We start from the raw sequence: 6846 nt of genomic DNA, 5'->3' as shown, positions 1-6846 counted from the left end.
TCTCCATCATAGAGCAGGCTCCACCTGATCCCAGTCTTATCTTCATGATCTGTGTCTGTGAATCTTTATTTTCCAATCCCCCTTTGATCCTTGCCAGACCCAAGGGTTTGGTCCTGCTGGTCGTGGCAGTAATGGTCTGAATTTTTATTTCTAATAAGATTCAAAATTTAAAACTTACTTTTATTTTTTATTTGTTCTAATTAGTTATACATGACAGCAGAATGCATTTTGACACATTGTACATAAATGGAGAATAAGTTCTTCATCTGGATGAATATGGTGCAGAGTCACACTGATAGTATAATCCTACATGTATATAGGGTAATAATGTCCATCTCATTCCACTGTCCTTCCCATACCCACACTCCCTTTCCTCCCCTCACTCCCCTCTGCACAATCCGAAGTTCCTTCATTCTTCCCTACCCACCTCCCATTATGGATTAGCATCTGCTTATCAGAGAAAACATTCAGCCTTTGGTGTTTTGTGTTTGACTTGTTTCAATGAGCATGATGTTCTCCAGGTCCATCTATTTACATGCAGATGCCATAATTTCATTTAAAGTCTACTTTATTAGAGTGAACAGATGTTGAAATGTTAGGTGAAGGAAGCTTAAAGATATATGTATTGATTTATTAGTATAAAGGAAACCAGTATGCTGAAGAAAAAAAAAGGGTTCTGAAATCATATTTTATGACAAATAATTGGGTGTTGATTAACTTCCTAACTGCCTCCTTCACATCTTTGTTCCTGAGGCTGTAGATCAGGAAGTTAAGCATAGGGATGACCACTGTGTAAAAGACAGAGGCAACCTTGACGATGAGCCATAAATTTTTGGTGGTGGGGACATAGTAGAGGAAAAGGAAGGTCCCATGGAAGCTAGTAATGGTGGTCAGATGGGAGGCACACGTGGAGAAGGCTTTGTAGCGCCCCCGGTTGAAGGCATTTTCATGACGGTGATAAAAATGAAAACACAGGAAGCAAGAATGATCACCAGGCTGCTTATTTCATTGAATATGGCAACGATGAAAAGGATCTTCTGGTTAACAGAGGGACCAGAGCAGGACACAGCAACGATGGCAGCATGTTCACAGACAAAATTATTTATAAACTTAGTCCCACAAAAAGACAAGGTCAACAAAATGTATGTGAATGTTAAAGAACAGACTATACTCCAAGAGTATGATGTGGCCACCAACAAAGAACACAGCTTCTGGGACATTGCAACTGTGTAGAGGAGAGGATGGCACATGGCCACAAATCAGTCATAGGCCATCACTGCCAACATGAAGGTCTCTGTCACCACAAATATGCATGCAAAGAACTGCAGGATGCAGCCTGGAAAGGAGATTGCCCTGTCTTCCGCCACCAAGTTTTCTAAGAGTTTGGGAGTCACCACGGTAGAGTAGCAGAAATCAATGAAGGACAAGTGACTGAGGAAAAAATACATGGGGGTGTGGAGTTTGGGGTTGACCCTGATGACCAGGATCATGCCTGTGTTGCCCAGCACAGTGACTGTGTAGATGGTCAGGAAGAGCAGGAACAGGGGCACCTGGAGCTCTGGGTATTCTGAAAAGCCCAGGAGGATGAATGTCACTCCAGCAGTCTGGTTTTCTTGGGTTCTGTGAATACAATGGGAAAGTTGAGCTAAAGAAGTGAGACTCAATAATTACAGTAGAAAAGGTTAGGAAGAAACATGGGGAGGTGTAATTAGTCTCAGTTAAAAAGTGTTGCTGAAAACATTAGGTTAATGCTGCTATATCGTTTTAAAAATCAGTGTTTACTTATATCATGTCTTCACAGCAAATAATTTTGAAATTTAAATAGTTGAAAACAAAGACAGGAAGAACAAATATAGAATATATTTTTCTATATTCAATAAATAAGATTCACTATTACAATAGACAGAAGGCTTCCTGAGAAGAGCTTCTAAATTTTTGCCTGAATCTGTGGTTAGTGAACATAATTCCACAGGAAGAACACAGGTAACAGGTTTGTATAGCTTTCTCACTGCCTTACCTTTTAAGATCTGATGGAATTAGCTTAGAACTGTTCAAAAAATTATAAAATGTTAACCTCCTAGTAAAATAACGAATTTAAATTTTTATTAGTCCCTTTGTTTTCCTCTTCACTGTCTTTTGTAACTCCGAGTCACTCCACATTTTAACACATTCTGCAGTTGTGCTGTGGTGCTGTGGTAATATACTAAACATTTCCATTCTTGTTGAACTAGTTATGAAAACTTCAAAAATTTCTTTTTCACAGAATTTTATATTACTCAGTAAAATGTGATTACAGCACAATATAATTTGTACAGTTATAAAATCATGAAAGTTATAATGAATCAAAGTCTATTTGTTTTCCAATATGGTAAATTTCAGAAGATGGGTAAGTAAGAAACAATAGAAACTGTGAAAATACTAGAAATTCATATGTATTTTAAGTCATGGAAAAAATACATTCTGCTATTTTGACTCATGCTTAAAGCCTTGTCAAGTATAAGTATCAGAATACAGACTCATTACCAACAGGACACCATAATTATTCCTCAATGCTATAGTCATTTCAACAACACTCAAAGGAGGAAATTAAAACTGTAAAATTTAAATCACTAGAATGAAAGTAGAAACTTGTGCAATGAATTCAAAGCATATACATCATGGTGTGATGGATAGCAAAAGGGCAACATTATGTTCATTACAACATGAGCAGGTAGTGTGGTTTAAAAACTGTATAGAGTTGTGAAAATCAGACTCAAGGAGTAGCAAATGTCCACAGGGGGGCACATTTGAAAATGAAATGTAGAATTATTTTTTTGTCCCTGAACCCACACAACAGAAAAACTGCAGGATTTCACTTGGGCACTTAATCTAAGTACACAGCTTTCTTCCTGTCATCCTAGGTAGGTAGTTGCCCATCACACTCTCTTCACTTGCACAGGCTCCTTCCTTTAGGAAAGATGTTTCACACAAAGTCTGATTGCTCACCAAACCTTTGCAATGAAGTTATCACATCTTTGCAACAAATGCTAGTCTTATGGATATACATCCCTGCTACAGTTCTATCAATCTAAATATTTTATGGAGCATGGAGAGAATAATTTTCCCCAATGATTTTAATCTCACGGTAGTGACTTAAAGAATTCAAATATGATTATCAATGAAAGCATAGAATTTTAAGTGTTCTGTCTTAACTAAAGTGGCCCAGATCTAGATAGCCAATCTCATAACCACTAGCTTAACACATTCTTCTCTAATGCTATACTTATCAACCTGTCAAATAGCACACATTTGTTTGCACAAAGTATGTTTTCCAATCCTGTTCTCACTTTTATAATGTTCCATTATTGTTCCTCTTTCATTGTAAACTACACTCACTTTTTCTTCTCTCCTGTGCACAGGTAAACACTAAAGTTTTAATTGACACTTATCAATGACTGAAACCTATCATTTATATAGGTGTTACTCTTACCTCCTCAGGGATTGTGGATTTTGTAAAGGTGATTTTTTTATTACTCCGTATTTACCAAAATACTGATTTCATTCATGTACAAATCCATGAGAAAACTAGATGAATTCAGGTTATTCAGTCATGGGGTTTGTCTTAGTGAAATGAATTGGATCTGAGGGCCCTGGTACTGATAAATCACTTTGTCTCCTATGAATACTACTATAACTCAACATTTTCCCACTAAAGGGAAATAAAAGAACTGAGTGAACTCACCTACATACATAAGCTCCTGAGTGGTGCATTTACTGAAGTATCTTTTGCTAAGACCAATAAAATCCAAAAATACTCCGTGTTTAATTAATAGAACAGACCCTAAACGGTAGAGTCCAAAGTTTATTTCACTAAAAGTTTACAATGTCACTTTATGTCCCAACCTTTGAAGGAAACTGAGAGATACCAGATAAATCGCTACACCAAATACTTTATCCGAGTACCAAAAGTGTCACAAATATTTATCATAAACCTTGGGGATCTGGAACTAGAGAATATCACTGAAGTATTGCCAAGGAGGTTCCAATTTGAGCAATTAACTACAACAATCACTGTTCCCTGTGGGATCTTGATTGTGTATTACTTTTTTAAACCCCTGGGGTATTAGTGATATCAACCATATTCATTAGAAACAATAATGACTAGACCTTGACTTCATGTGGATATAAAACACAGACATGCAAAGGGGAAATAGCTATAAAAATAATCCAGAGGTTGCTATAACTAATTTATTTTGAATTTATTCTTCTGTCTTTTATCACAAAGGTTTACTCATGTAGCTCTGTCTGCATGTAGAATTCCCTACATAACTTTTATTGTTAATGCTTCATTTGTTAAATAACAATTCATTTATATTTTTTGTCCACATCATTCATTTTCTTAATAGAAAATAATTTTTGGCCAAAGATGTTTATTTATACTATTTTGTCTGAAATAATTGATTTTTGTTTTTCTAGAACAGGAAAGTCTGTTTATGTAAAGGATAATACACTCACTAATAGACTTTAAATATACTGAATTTTATTGCCATCTCACAAGAGTTATTGAAGGAGTTTTCAGTTTTACCACATATAAGATCATATTATTTCTCTACATTTTGAAAGCATGTTATTTCTTTCTTTTCTCTAATTTTTCTGGATAGGACTTCCAGAATTATTTTGAACAAGAGTGTTGCAAGTGAGCATCCTTCTTTTTTCCTATCTTAGGTAAAATGTTTTTAACTTTTCCCTATTCAGTAATATGTGGTTCTGTTATACCTATAGACTGTGTCAAGGTATGTTCCATTTATACATAATCTCTTAAGAATTTTAATAATGAAGGGATGTTGAATTTCATTGAATGCTTTTTATGCACCTATTAAGTTATTATGGTTGTTTTCCTCATTTTGTTGAGGTTATTTGTTGTAAATATTAACTTGCATATATTGAATCATCCTCAATTCCCTGGGATAATTCCCACTTGATCAAGATAAATGATTGTAGTTTGCCATTGGATTCAGTTTGCAATTTTTGTGGAGAAATTTTGCCTCTCTATGTAGCAGGAACACCTGTTTAGTTTTGTGATTGTTGTTATACCCACTACTGATTTTGATATCAGTATAATAATGGTTCATATAATTAGTTTAAAATAATTTTCCATTCAATTTATTAGAATTATTACAGAAAAATTAATGTTACTTCTTTATAGCTTTGATAAATTAAGCAGCGAAGTGACCCAGTATTGGGATTTCCTTTAAGGGATAATTTTGACTACTGACTCAATTTTGTTAATCATTGTTGGTTTGATTATTTTTTATATTTCTTCAAAGTTCAGTGATAGTAGGTTGTAAGTGCCATGAAGTTATCAATTTCTTCTAGGTTTTCCAATTTTTTGGCATAAAGTTGTTCATAAGAGTTCCTAATGAACCTTTGTATTTCTATGGTATCAGTTATGTCTCTGTCTTTCTTTTTGTTAATGCAAACTTTTTTTAGGTCTTCTCTAGTTTTTTTCTTTAACTCTATACTTCAATTATAATAATCTGCATAAATTTGTTAATCTTTATATGTATCCTCAGAAAATGTTCTGCCACACATCTTCAAAGGGAAAAAAAAAAAAACTCTCACATTTATCCACCCCATATTCAAAAGTTTTATAGAAGAATATCAAACATTCATTTGTAACAAAAAATAGCCTATAACCACCACTTAATCCAATGTTAATGATGTAAATTGTTACTTAAATGCATTGAGCTTTACAGTTAAAATTTCTACTCTTATATTAAAAGTAAAATTTGAGAATTTTATGGAAAAAAATGTGTTTCTTTTCTGTAAATAAGTTACCCATTCCCAAGTATTTACCAAAATGAAAGTGCATCCCGCTTTAAAGGAGTTTTAATGTGTCATTTGCAGCTTTACATTTTTTTCTCACTTGCTTTTCTTTCCCACTAAAAGACAGAAGATTAATTGGATGGCCAAATCACAAATTATATAAGATTAACATCAAAATATAAAACTTACACATTCCAGTTTTTACCCTAGTGGCCCTATTGAATGTACCAAATACTGTATGATGCATGCTCAAAATTTCTAAATAACTCTTTGTGTTTATAAACATTCTTTCTGACAAGATATCAGAACCATATGGCAGGGTAGGTCACCCCAACCATCGCCCCTACTCAGAAACATTAATTTGAAAAAAAGTATCCATGTAAAACATATACTTTAAAAAAATCTAAAGATCCCAGAGTCAGAGATCATGGTGTCTTCTTTTAGCAGAATAATAATAATAATAAAAAAAATCATTGAAGAGATCTTGAAGTGTAGTCTCACCTTGCCTCCATTCTTCTCCCCCAGTCCCAGATACCATAGTATGGAGAAAGGTGCCATATGCTTTAGGGAAGAAAGGGGAGTGTGTGGAGTACTTTGCTTTAGACCTCAGCACTATGTCCAGAGTAAATCTTGGAACTTATTGGAAGTTCATGTTTTCTGATTCCAAATTGCTCCCTCTGGATAGAACCCTTGCACTAGTGACCAACTAGAATTGGTCATCCATATCTGGAATCCCAGAGAGTACAGCAAGGAGAGAAGCAGTGTCTGCTTGGGGGAAGGAGAGGGAAGTTGGATGGAGGTCTTTTATTTGCAATCAAGTACTAGGGCCACAGTAGTAAAACTGACCATTGGGGAAAATCCCATGGTACTTTATCTTAGGCTGCAATCTATTGATGGAGCTCTTAGACCTGTCCCAGCATGAGAAGGACATATGTCACTCTGGTGGGACATATTTGTGTTCTGGTGCATACAATTGCTGGGTAACTACAGAAGTCTTGGTCCCCAAATGGACCTTGGTGCAGGCAGATTGTAATGACCTTG

At 35.0% G+C, this 6846-nt stretch overlaps 1 pseudogene; it reads right to left on the bottom strand.

Moving 5' to 3' along the window:
- Nucleotides 1-633: 633 nt before the first annotated feature.
- LOC124975460 (olfactory receptor 5D13-like) lies at nt 634-6317 on the bottom strand (annotated as a pseudogene).
- Between the last annotated feature and the right edge of the window lie 529 nt (nt 6318-6846).

Source organism: Sciurus carolinensis, unplaced genomic scaffold (assembly GCF_902686445.1).
Source record: "Sciurus carolinensis unplaced genomic scaffold, mSciCar1.2, whole genome shotgun sequence".
In the NCBI taxonomy this organism is placed as follows: domain Eukaryota; kingdom Metazoa; phylum Chordata; class Mammalia; order Rodentia; family Sciuridae; genus Sciurus; species Sciurus carolinensis.
The sequence above is the reverse complement of the archived record's forward strand: the minus strand, read 5'-3'. Positions and strand labels throughout refer to the sequence as shown.